At 43.6% G+C, this 13,829-nt stretch overlaps 1 protein-coding gene across 3 annotated transcripts in view; it reads right to left on the bottom strand.

Moving 5' to 3' along the window:
- The window catches only part of LOC141161230 (translation factor Guf1, mitochondrial-like), a 48,634-nt gene that overhangs the window by 31,474 nt on the left and 3,331 nt on the right, over positions 1–13,829 (bottom strand). For 2 of the 3 annotated variants that reach the window (XM_073646013.1, XM_073646020.1), the window contains exons 2-4: positions 12,775–12,942; positions 6,712–6,857; positions 5,525–5,605 (exon numbers count right to left, since the gene is read on the bottom strand). The gene's annotated coding sequence lies outside the window, so the exon portion shown is untranslated. The remainder of the gene's footprint in view (positions 1–5,524; positions 5,606–6,711; positions 6,858–12,774; positions 12,943–13,829) is intronic. The other variant, XM_073646029.1, reaches the window with a different exon arrangement.

Raw genomic sequence — 13,829 nt, 5'->3', positions numbered from 1 at the left:
ACGTAGTTCAATCAATACTGTAATATTAGTTAAAGATAAGAGAGTAGTACTTTAATAAGAAAGCAGGACATAAGAAAAAATATATATAAAAAAAACCTATATTAAAAACAACTGTAGTAGTACATTTAGTACAGTAATAGTAATTAGATAACTAGTAATATAATTAGGTTTGATCCAGGGTTCTAGGACTGATCGCCTTTTCTCGGGGTCAAGAAGGAATTTTTTCCCTGTGACACAAATTGGCTGAAGGTGTCCTGGGGTTTTTGCCTTCTTCTGGATCAACACTGTAGGTATAGGGGAATATTAGTAGTGATAGGAAAAAAGAATAATACTGTAATAAGATAGCACAATGTTAATAATAACCATATCAAATAGTTAGATTTATAAAAACAAATTAAAATAACTCCAGTAGTACAATAATTAGTGCAATATTATATAACTTGTAATAACATTATTAGGTTTGATCCAGGGTCCTAGGACTGATCGCCTTTTCCAGGGGTCAAGAAGGAATTTTTCCCCTGTGGCACAAATTGGCTTTAGGTGTCCTGCGGTTTTTGCCTTCTTCTGGATCAACAGCTTTAGGCATAGGGATTTTAGTAATACCATTATTAGAGTCACAAGAATAATAAAAAAAAATAGAATTTTATTTTTTTAATTAGTTTTATAACCGTTACAATTAATTGCATTCATGCAATAATAATAAATAGTAAAAATGGTGGTAATAATAATACAAAAAAACAGTTTCAGTTACTAAATTAGTGTAGTGTTAGTGTAGGGACCCATCTGAAGAGGTCGCCTTGACGTTGGCAGATGGGCTCGCACAATTTTCTCAAAATGTGCGCTAAGAACCTCATATTTCTATGTACAGATCTAGCAGTAATACCATTCAGGAAATAGATATCTGTGTACACACACTTTGTTACATACTTTTGTGCAAAACACAGGGCAGGCATACAGGTACAGGGCGAGAGTGTTACAGTGATATTATAACTCGGCCTTAAGGATAAAATGCTGATAACTACAGATCCTGGAAACACATCCGAAACTAGACCTTGTAAGTAACTGGTTCCCAGCTAGTGGTGAATATGTACAGGGCAGTCCGCTCTATAGGACACATTATCATCAGGAAGGTCCTGTCAGGGCTCTTACAAGATCTGCGGCAGAAGTGTGGTTGTATAACACAATCCTGCTCCTGCCTCAGCCACCGACAGTGGAGCCAACCCTGACCCTGGCAGCTTAATCCACTGTATGACACAGTAGGGGGTTTCCACAGCATTTAGGCACTTTAGACAGGAGAGGGAGGCACGATCATGGTGCCGATGAGTTTCTATGGCAGCCGAGATCTAACAATGGACCCCATGACGGCCATCTTACTGCTCCCATTAGACCCCGGCTGAGGAAAGGTCTATGAGGACACCGGTCAGACTTATGTCGCCTGCTCTGCACATATTAGAAATGCCTAGGGCTGATTAGTTTGCCATTTGTAAATCTGATCCAGCAGCGCTGGGCTAGCAATGAGGTGATAAGGGCTATTGAGCTCCTAGATTGGGCAGAGGAGCTGAGTCTTCAGCAGGAGCTGGCCGAGGAGAGCGGAGCAACTTGCATGGGGCTGCTGCACAAGAAGCAACTCACAAGGTGGAGATTTACCCGGAGACGCGGTGCCCGGGCTGTGACCTGCTGTGCAGACTGTATAGTCGATGCCTCCTAGGACCCGAACTTCACCCCAAAAAGGCCCAGCAGAGCTGGGACGGCTGCAAGTGCACGGAGAGCGGCTCTCCTGCAGCTCAGATAAGAGCCGTACAGAGCGGGGGCTCAGTAATGATGAATACGGGAAGTGTCCGCCCCTCACATGTCCTATATGCGGCCTCCAGAGGTAAAGTCTCCCCTGTAACCAGAGCCTCCTCCCACCTTCTCTGCTGGCATGCTCCATTGCTTAAAGGGGATGTCTGAAGAAAACAAGTAATCACTTATCCACAGGCTCGGTGATCACTTACTGATCGTGGGGTCTGACCGCTGCGAACCATCGTCTGATCGGGAAGGAGTGGAAAGTCAGGGATCAACTGCAGCTCCATTCATTCTCTATGGGGCTCCGGAAAAGCAGAGCTCAGTGCTTTAATGCCATATAGGGAAGGAATGGAGCGGATCCTGGAGTAATAACATGTCCTCCTCTCCTCAGCTTTCTGTCTGTGTAAGTGGCTCAGCCCTGGTCTCCCCTTCTGTACTGGTCCCTGTGGACTTTCTCCTATGAGGAAGAGGAAACCCCTCAGCCCTTCTGCTCTCAGTCCTCTGCGACTTTTCACCATCGCTCAGTGCAGCCATTATATGTAATAAGGATCATTCTTGTCCGGCTTTCATCCAGCTCAGTCTGACCACCTCACAAGATAATAAACATGTGAGGTGGAAGGTTCACAATTATTAGATGTGTTGTGAAAAGTCTCCACAGCAAATTCAGAGAAAACTGCAGGGTGACCGCTTGTGAAACCAGAACAACATCCAGCGGACAGCGCTTCCCTGCCCCCCGCCGGTCTCGGTATCCTGACATTCAGCTATTCCATTTGGTGCTTATTCAGGGAAGAAAACAAAAATGTGATGTTCTTACACAGACGCCTGAAGACACGACATTCGCTGCTTTGCATCATCCATGTTGGGCTGTTGTACGACGTGTGGATTACTCTGCTTGATGGATTCTTGCATTACCACAAACACTGCCTTTATTTTGTGATTTCTGTGCTGCTTCCCATTTCTATTGGCAGCGTGTTATACCAGCACGTGAGGGCTGCCACAATCATGTGTCAACAGATTATTGCTGGAGGCCGTGATACAGAGACCGTCCTGGACCAGGGAGGAGTTGGTACAGAAGCACCTAGAGAGGGGGGTACAGGGGCTTCATTTACATTTTAAACTTAGCTGGATTGTGTTTAGCTACAAGAATGGAAAGAAAAATAGAAAAAAAAAATTAAGATTTTATTATTTGGCAAAATTGTCCATCAGAGGTTTGGCCACTACCAAAAAGTTTTTGATGAACTTACAGTAGCAGCTGGCGAAACCCAAAAAAACTTTGCAACGCCTTTAAATCCTGAATATAATACCAATCCAGTACCGTTCGGACTTTTGCCAGATCCATGCAAAAAACGGTGAATGATAAGAAATAACCCAAAAAAAGGGACCTCCTGAATGGAGAACATACATTTCTCTGGTTTGACAAATAATTTATTATCTTTGAGTATCTGTAAGACCTGCCTGACATGTACCTGATGGGATACAAGGTCAATAAATTATTATGTCATGAAGATGGGTTTGTTGTGATCTACCTGCCAGATGAGTAAAAATGGGAGCATTAGTCAACCCAAATGCCATCACAAGGTTTTCATAGTGCCCCTCAGGAGTATTGAAGGCTGTCTTCCACTCATCTCCTCAATGTGAATGAGATTATAAGCCCCCCTGAGGTCTAGTTTAATCAAATCGTAGGAGCCAAATGGTTTTCTAAAGAGGTCTGGGATGAGAGGGAGAGGATGTGCATCCCAGACCGTGATCTGATTAAACTCGCGAAAATCAAGGCAGGGGCGAAACCCCTAGTCTTTTTTTTTGACAAAGAAAAACCCCACTGCAACTGGAGATGAAGAACGTCTTATATGGCCCTTTGGTAGACTTTCAGTGATCTAGTTTTTCATGGCCTGCCTCTCTGAACCAGAGATATTATATAACCTGCTTTTTTGGCAGCCTGGCCCCAGGAATAATATTACCGACGCAATCATAAGGATGATGGGGAGAAAGTTCTTGACACCCCTGTTCAGAAAACACATTCCTGAAATCAGACCCACCATGGCTATCCGAGTGACCAAGTAGTGTTCTTGGCAATACTCGCTCCATTTTACCACCTCCAAAGTCTGCCAGTCTACGGCTAAGTGCCCACGATGCAGAAATGCTCAGGATTTTTTCCTGAGCATTTCTGCATCTCCCTGGCAGGAAAAAACGCATGCGGATTGTACATGCGGTTTCCTGCCAGGGACATGCGGAAATGAAGCGGTCTTCACTTTCATTTCCGCATGCGGGTTGACAAGCGCTTCCCAAGCGATTTTAGCATCACTTGGAAAGTGCTTGTCAACTTCACACTATATAAATCCATGCAACCGGATTTATATAGTGTGTGAATGTCAAAAAATAAATATATACTTTACCCGCTGATGGAACCCGGTGTCCTGCTTCGCTCGGTCCCGGCAGTGAAGACTGAAGGACCTGCAGACGTCAGCGTCACATGACCCGTCACATGACTCTGACGTCAGCGAAGGTCCTTCTTCATTCAACAACGAAGTGCGGGGAACCAAGCAGGAGCGCTGCGCCTGCCGTCAGAAGGCGAGAGTGTGTATGTATGTATATATGTATATATGTGTATGTGTATGTATATATGTATATATGTATATATGTATATGTGTGTGTATATGTATATGTATATGTATATATATATATATATATATATATATATATATATATATATATATATATATATATATATATATATATATATATATATATATATATATATATATATATATATATATATAATCATACACACACAGAGTCCTCTCATCCACACCCGGGTACCATCCGCACATTAGACAGCATGAAAAGCGCATCAACATATACAGTGATGCAGATTCCATGCGGTCTACTGCAAGTCAATGGCGCCAAAAAAGCAGCGTTTCCGCAAAATTAATTGACATGCTGCGGATTTTTGAGCAAATCCGCATCATGGGCACAGCACATGCGGATTTCAATTGGGGAACATTGCTGCCCTTCTACCATGCGTTTTTCATGCGTTTACACGGCGTTTACGCAACTGCAAAAACACCGCGGAAACGCATTAAAAATGCATCGTGTGAACTCAGCCTAAATCTAACACTGCCAATCCAAGATTGCCAGAGGCGAATATATATAGGAGAGGGGAGAGGCCAACACTGAACAGCTGAGACCATCAATTCTGGAAAGCTCTAGCAGCTCTCAACTGAACAGATTAACCTTTGCACTGCTAGCAGAAACCTTCACGGTTTAATATGATAGTGAAGTGCTTCTAATCAATGCAGGACATCAGACACCACAGTCTTCTGGCCCCTCTAGTTACGGTAAACCCGTGGTACCTGGATTCCAGCGATGTGTCACTTACTGAGCTGCTTGATGCAGTGTTGATAAAATCCCTTTATTAGCTACAGATGTTCTGCCTATGCACAGGGTAGCTGTCAATCAGTGGTGGGGTGGGGCTATATATTTAGAGCTCATGAATGTGGAGGACTACATGGTAGCAGGTTTACTAGTCCTTGAGTGATAAAACTAAAACAAGCAGCCAGTTATTGACACATGGCTGGAATCAGAGTCTCTGTCTTTATATAATCAGAATCTAATAAGAGTATAGATGCAAGTGTACAATAAATCTGGAAGAATAAAGAAGTATCAGTATATCATAAATTATATCTACCTTACAGGTAGCATATGCATTATAATTACATACAACGTCACTATGAAAAAGTACCTCATTTGCGTCGACCAGCAATAATACACCTTGGCAAGCAGAAAGGGTCCTTGAAACTTCGTAGCTAAAATCAGCATGACCCTACAAAAGTACAAAAACGTTAAAAGGGAAAACATGTTGGACAAATATGGATTGATGGATACAAGGCGCATTCTTAAATAACCATGTATAAATGTTAGGGGAGTCATTTCGTATGTAGATGGACAAAGAATGCTGAGCGTTGGAAACATGTTGCTATGTTGCATAAATTTTTCACTTTTACCTTGTGGATTAATGGACTTTTAAAGATGAAATAATAAAGATGGATTTTATGGAGCTGGAGTTCCTTTTCTTTTTCCTGTGATTTACACACGTGTGGCCACACGATCTCCGGGCTTCAGCACGCCGAGAGCCGCTGTGAGCTGGTGTTTTTTTTCTATAGCATTCTTAAATAGGCTGTGCCAAGATCGCAACTTTTTGGCTATTCTGTGGGGGGTGTGACAACCGGGACTTCCAATGATCAGAACAGATGCCTCACATCCCCTTTTTTAATGGAGTGGTGCCATTGTCTACGGGACTGATGGAGATAGCTGAGCTCTGAATTCGGCCATCTCCGGCAGCCTGTTAGACTTTGAGTGGAGCAGCAGTGCACGCGCTCATCTGCCAATCCATTGGCGTAATATGGCTCGTGCACCTGAGTTCCTGTGATTGGGAGTCCCAGAGATGGGTCCCCCAGCAATTAGCAAGCAATCTGTTCTGTGGATAAGTGATAAGTTGTAATCTGAGAGCAAACGCTTTCAATTTTAAGATATTGGATAGCTCTTATGAGCGTCTATAAAAAACAAACAAACAAAAAAAACAGTGTTATATCTACAGGGTGGGCCATTTATATGGATACACCTAAATTAAATGGGAATGGTTGGTGATATCAACCTGAAACAACGGATACTGGAAGCCTGTGCTAGCATTTCTTCTGCAGTGTTGCTATCAGTGTGTCAAGAGTGGGAGAAGAGGGTTGCATTGACAATCCAACACAATGGGCAGCACTTTGAAAACATTTTTATTTAGGTGTATCCATATAAATGGCCCACCCTGTAAAATTATTATTATTATTATTGCAGCTGCTGCATTTTGTATAACTCATTCAGTATCTGAACATCTGCAACAAGACCACAGAGAAACAAATCAAGAAGAAACATCACACTCACCGGAGTGTCGAACAGGTTCAGGAGACTTCTTTCCCTGGTAAGTGTAAAACAGAGACGCAGTCTGGGCCTTCACCGTAATCCCGGCTCCCTCTCCACCTGCAGCTCGTCCAGAACTTGCTTATTGGAGGCGGATTTTGGAATACACCCTGAGGGAAGGCGCGAGACACCAGAATCCACACCGTTAGCTCGTGGTGGCAGTGTCCCCCTCCATACTAGTCGGTCAAGGTTAACTTGTTTCTGTGTTTTATATATGTATTTTAGGTGTGTAAACCCTCTTCATGTGTACAGCAGCCTGGAATGAACGCTGCTTAAAAATAATAGAGTAAGGCCTCATTCAGACCACAGTGATTTCTCTTGTAGGTAAAAAAAAAAAAAAAAAGACCGATTTTCATCAGCTTTGTTTTGCATCCAAGAAGTTCTAAACTTTGATTTGGATCAAAATCCGACAGGTCAACGTGTTTCAGTGAAAGATACGCGGTCCGCAGAAATATGTGAACAGCCCTAGACTATAATAGATATGAGTTCTGTGAAAAACAAGGATCGAGCTCGTACGAGAGCCAACATTTCATTCTATAAATCTACATAAATAATTAAGTAACGTGCCAAATTGCTTTTTTTTTGTGTATGTTTTGCGTGTACGGAGGGAAAGTTCCCAGTGCTAGTGTCTATGGTGCTCCATTAGGCTAGGGCTACCTTGTGACTGTGTGGCGCTACTGATTGAACAATAGCTCCAGTTCAAAGCAATACACTAATTTTAAAAGGAAATCTGTTAGACCTCAGATGTGGGCATGCAGGCCTTTGAAATGTAAATCTAAACCAATGGACACTTTTATATCTTCTACCTGTTGCTGCACTCCTAAATAATTAGAATTTTGGTTCACATGCAAATGAGGAGTTAAGTCTCTGTCTCCTGATATTATCTCCCACATCAAGCATCCGCTCTCTTTAGGCTACATTCCCATTGCTTTTGATGAGTTTTCGATGTTGCAGATTTTCTACAGCATTCCTGCACCTATTAAGTAAAATAGGTTACTTGTTTTTTTTTCTTTAAATCTGTAATATCAAAAACTCACTGAAAGCTCATGGTGGGAACTTAGCCTCAGTGTCAATGATAGCTCACAGTTTTTTGGGACGTCAGGCACCAGGCAAGGAAAATCAGAAAGTAAGCGATCAATCAAGATAAAGGCTGGTGCTGGGCAGGGAAGCAACCTTGGAAAGCTGAGGCTCTGTTACACCCAGAGCACTCAGAAATGCAGCAACAGATAAAAGATACAGAGGAGTCTATGGATTTAGCTTTCCAAATCCTGCATGGTCATGAATGGGAATTGGAGGGAGGGATATATCTGATGGATTCCCTTAAATTATTAAATGGCAATTGCAGTTCACATAGTTGCATACTACTTAATCATTAGCACTACAAAAATTTGCACTTCAAGCACCAGTAAAAAAGATTCCTTAGAGGCATCTGGTCACTATTAGTGATGATCGAATGTGTTCTATCAACCCCTCTGGCGAGCACGCTCGGGTGCTCGCTGAGTGTTTTGGCATGCTCGGCATTTCTTTTAATGTCGCCGTGCCTGCAAGTGTCACGGCTGTTAGACAGCGTGCTCGCCGAAGGGGTTCATAGAACACGCTCGATCATCACTAGTCACTATACATTAGTATACCATAAAAAACAACAACATATTACATAGTGAATAACACAGACACTATTCTATACAGCAGGGTTGAGGTGTATATTGTGGTACAAAATTACAGTATTTTTGAATGACACCATTCACTTTACTGTGCAAGATATAGAAAAAAAGGGTAATGAACTCCAAATAAAGTGAAATGGTGCATTAGAAAAAAACAAAAACATTTTACTGCTTTTAAAAAATTCTACACTTTGCAAACAAATTGTTTGGCTGTGTTTCAATTTTCTAAGACCGTTTTTAATACTTACCATTTTGGGGTACAACTTTTTGATTGCTCCATCAAATGAACAGTCGTAAGTTACTTACCGGTAACGGGAATTTTCAGAGACCATGACAGCACCACGAGAGAGAGGATCCGCCCACCAAGGAGAGGAAACCTACAGGCTTAAAAGGGCGCCACCTCTCTCCCACCTCAGATTGGATTACAGAGCATTGAGAGGACCGCCAGGTTAATGAACACAACAATCACAAAATTGCCATACCACACGACACCTATTGAGTGTGAGATTATAATTAATAAAAGGGGAGTGCTCCCACCAACGTGAAGGGAGGGAATGTAAGGCTGCTGTCATGGTCTCCGAAAAATCCCATTATTGGTAAGTAACTTAAGATTTTATCGGTCGACCATGACAGCACCACGAGATAATTACAGGGATGAAGTAATCTATTGAAGGACCACAGCCTGGAACACTCTTCTCCCAAGGTCCCATATGTCTTCTAATCAAGACACCTGTCTTCTCAGCCCAGGAGGTCGCCACAGCCTGGATGGACTGAGCCTTCAACCCTTCTGGCACTTCCTTGCCGCTAGATGTATATGCTAGAGAAATGGCCTCCCTATTCCATTTAGCTATGGTGGACTTCGTGACATTAGACCGTTTTCTAGCCCCTTGGTAGGATATAAACAACAAGTTAGCTTTCCTAAAACTTCTGGTAACTGAAAGGTACCCAACCACACATCTCCTCACTTCTAACGTATGTAACTCCGCCTCTTTCTGGTTACTAGGATTTGGACAAAAGGAGGGTAGGAGGACTTCCTGAAGTCAGTAGAAACAAGTGGCTACCTTAGGGAGTGAGAGTGATTTTTAGACCAGATCCTGCCTATCATCCAGAATTTGAGTAAACGGCGAGGCCATAGAAAGGGCCTGGATGTCACTAATGCTCCTGGCCGAGGTTAAAGCTATTAACAAAGCGGTGTTAAGGGAGAGGGATTTAAGGGTTGCTGACTATTAGCGCAAACGGCGAGCTAGTCAAGGCCTTTAGAACCAAATTAAAATCCCAGGGAATCAAGCTGCTTTTAATAATAGGTCTACATCTAAAAGCTGCCTTAATGAACCGAGAAACCCAGTAGTTACCCGCTAGATCACAGCTATATAGGGAACCCAAGGCAGAAACCTGAACTTTAAGGGTGCTGGTGGATAACCCTAGTTCAAGACCTTTTTGTAAAAACGCCAAGATTTTTCCTATTGGCGCCTTCCCCTCCCCCATAAACCCCAGGTTTTCTTCTGTGCATCAGGATGGTTACTAGACCTTGGGAACAACCTTTCTGATTTAGCAGTGTCCTTTCAAGTTCCACACCATCAAGTGGAGGCCAGTTGCTTGAGGAGATACGGAATCTCTGGAAGAACCCAAGGATCGGAGATGGACACACTCCTCAGGCATGAGAACCAGGGCCTCCTGTGCCAAAAGGGTGCGAGCAGCAGAACCCTGGCCTTGTCCTCCCTGATCTTTCTTATGACCATGAGAAGAAGAGCCAACTGGCTGAAATCCCAATGTATCAGGAGAGCATCCACAGCTAGGGAATTTAGGGAACACAAGATCTTTGTCTTCCTATTTAGTTTTGTGGCAAACAGATCTACCTGACCGGAGGTCCACCCCCGCCCCCATCTTCAGCTATTTGGGTATAAATTTCTTGATTTAGTTCCCATTCCCCTTGCATCAGAGGAGAGCAGCTTAGGAAATCTGCTCTGCGTTTTCTTTTTCCCTTATATGGAGGGCCATCAGGAAAACGAGGTGACTTTCTGTAATCTGGAAGAGATGATCTGTCACTCTCGTCAGCGATCTTGACCATGTATCCCCCTGGTGGTTCACATATGCTACCACAACTAGATTATCCAAGAGGATCTTTAAATTCTGGCCCTGAAGGAAAGGTAAGAAATTATTCACAGCCTTATCTACCGCCAGAAGTTCTTTTGCATTGGAGGAGAGACCCTTTTTGATATCTGACCAGGTCCCCTGGGCTCCCCACACTCTGGGACTCGCATCTGTGGTAATTATTCTAGTGACCCCAAGTAGCCAGGGAACCCCTCTAGATTGGTGGCAGGAGGAGCCTAACCTTTATAAAGATTTTACGGACCGGGGTGATAAGGACATCTTCCCTTCCAAGTGCCCCTGAAGAGAAACTTCATTATGTAGCAGATCCCACTGTAAAACCCTGGAACGGTATTGTGCTCACAGAACCCCTGGGAAGCACGATGTCAGGGTACCCAACAGGTACATTGCACCTCCAAGGGACATGACCGAATTAGCTATGGCTTTCTTCACCTGGCCCCTCATTTATTGTATTTAGCTTCCGGGAGGTAGCATTCTTGAGATTCGCAATCCCCAAAAACTGCTGAACTGTCGAGTAATCTGGATCGTGTGCTCGCGATTCCGGACGAAATCCGTGACACAGTGACGGCAGGGTGAGATATTGCGTGATCTCCCCGGAGTCGTCTCTGAGGAATCCCTGACGCTGCGCATTAAAAAGAATATTGCACAGTGACAAGATCCTGCTGAGCAAATGAGAGTTAGAATTGACAACCGACACATGCGCAGAGTAGCAGGGACTAGCCCAGCCCCTGAAACAGGCATCACTGATGACGCTTCATTCAGGGTGCGGAAAGAGGCAGCAGCAGTGACCGCAGCCTCTGCTCCCTGATCACGTCAGTCTTAATATCCCAGGATGCACTGGGGATTTTCAAACTAAATGTTATCAAACAGGAAGTTGGTAAAAAAAACAAATATATACACACATGCAAACACACCCCAGTTAGATAAATTTAGATTAACTTTTAATTAAAGTACATTAGAAAAGCAATAACCGTATTTTTCGGACTATAAGACGCACCTAGGTTTTAGAGGAGGAAAATAAAAAATTTTTTTTTATCAAAAAATGTGTTCATGATGCACTTTTAAGGGGGAGGGGGGGGGTCTTCTGCTGACACTGGTATAGGGGTAATACCCAATTCTGACAATATCCCCTATCCTGGTATATATGCCCAACCCCCTTCCTTTTATACGTGGTCCCCATCCCCATCCTGGTATGCATGGCACCCCTCATCCCCATCCTGGTATGCATGGCACCCCTCATCCCCATCCTGGTATGCATGGCACCCCTCATCCCCATCCTGGTATGCATGGCACCCCTCATCCCCATCCTGGTATGCATGGCACCCCTCATCCCCATTCTGGTATGCATGGTGTGCTGCTATTAAGGAGCATGAATACTCAGTGCTCCCCACGCCCCAAGGGCGTGGGGAGCAGTGAATATTCATTTTCTTTAGCAGCGGGGACAGTGTAGGCTGTAGCGGGCGGCAGCTGCCTCCTGTGCCCCGCTCCTCCACCGCTACCGCTCCCCCCACACTCCACATATATATACACCCCCCAACATTCGGACTATAAGGCGCACCCCCCATTTTCCTCCAAAATTTTGGAGGAAAAAAGTGCGATTTATAGTCCGAAAAATACGGTAGATTATTAAATTAAATAGAGATTTAGGATTAAATCAGTGTTGGTTTAGGACAACCCCTTTAAATTGTTAATTGAAATAAAAACAGTTGCCCGTTGTATTAATAAGGCAGTGATTCCAACTGTATTACCACTGGGAGACCCCCAACTCACACTCCTATTTCCTGAGTGCCTTCCACGCCAAGCTTGGTTATGGAGGCTTTGGATTACCATCCATACTGTTCAGCACAGATCATGCTTCTTATGTCTTCATCTTTCCCCCAGAACACAGTCCTGCATTACAGCGTCCTTCAGGCTTTGTCCAATTATTTTCTCCAAATTTGTTTGCCGATCAGTGGCAAGAGGCTGTTGAGCTACTCAATCTCCTTGTTCCTTTGGAAAATTGGCACACTCTTGCATATAACAGTAGAGAATGGCCAAATCTTACGGAGACACTGGTAGATCGCAACAAAACATGGAGAGAGCAGATGTTCAGCAGTGAACTTGGAGTCTCCCTCCTCTATGAAGCTTTGCCGTACACATCTGACGTACTCGTGAGGACTTCTCATAATTCACATGTGCAAAAATAGTTCAACCCACAACTAAAACGCTAGAACCAACTCGTGGAAAACTGGATAAAGTTAGATAAAAGGCAGATTACCTGTGGGTAGCCCAAGTGTGAAGTAATTGTCAGGTCCAGGATTGAACTGGGCGATGCGATTACTTATGTATTTTGCTGCCCATTCGCTGGCCAGGGCATAGTCATCAAGAATCACCAGCCGCATGACTGTGACCACAAGCTCTGTCCTGGCAGCATGTGGCTAACAATCTGAAGAGAGAAGCGATACACAAGATAAGAGGTGACACAATAATATACAAAAGAGGTAACACAATAATACACAGTCGTCAAGTTTGGAGACTGAAACACATTCTGGCTTTCATAAAGTTTGCTGCTTCAGTTTTTATAGTGTCAATTTGCATTAACTGTAGATTGTTATGAAGAATGATCAGATGAATTGTTAAAAAAAAAAAAATGCATATTAATTTTTTCCCAAGGAAATACCTTAACCACAAAACCCCCATTTCCATTGAATTTCTGCCCTACCACAAAGTATAAAAGAGGACAAACAAGGCAGCTGATAGCACTCAGTCATGCTTACTGAATTACAAGAGCAGGCTGGTGCTTCAAATCATTGTCTTCTGATTACCTTCAAGGAAACATGTGCAGTCATCATTGCTTTGCAGGCAAGGTCATTGCTGCTTGTAAGATTGCCCCTAGATCAACCATTTATCGGATCATTAAAAATTTAGTCTGCGGTGCATCATATAAGTGTTGTGACGGATCAGCTCTTGGGTAGGCGCAGGTTCACACAGGAATGCAGTCCGCAGGTTCCAAAACAAACTGGTGGTTTATTAAATGTCCATAAACCAACCAGGAAAACAAAACATAACAGCTCTTTCAGCTGCTCGTAAAACTCGGCCCTTTAATCCGGGCCCATTAACTCCCTCTCAGCACTATGTGTGCTGGAGCCTGCTTCTCCGGGTCCTACATCACCGAAGCTTGGCACTTCGGGGACACATACCTCCCGCCCACGACCTGTCCGGCAGCCACCTTACAGTGTGCTGCACGGTGTTAGACCAGAATTGAACCAGAAGATAACTGAAGGTAACTGCACAGCCAGAGTAAAAAATGTTTCTCTTTGTTTTCACTCTCAC

The sequence above is a fragment of the Phyllobates terribilis genome, unplaced genomic scaffold (genome assembly GCF_046119375.1).
Source record: "Phyllobates terribilis strain yellow unplaced genomic scaffold, ASM4611937v1 Scaffold_1__5_contigs__length_1240528914, whole genome shotgun sequence".
NCBI classification, from domain to species: domain Eukaryota; kingdom Metazoa; phylum Chordata; class Amphibia; order Anura; family Dendrobatidae; genus Phyllobates; species Phyllobates terribilis.
Note: the sequence above shows the minus strand (reverse complement) of the source record. Positions and strands in the feature narration are given on the sequence as shown.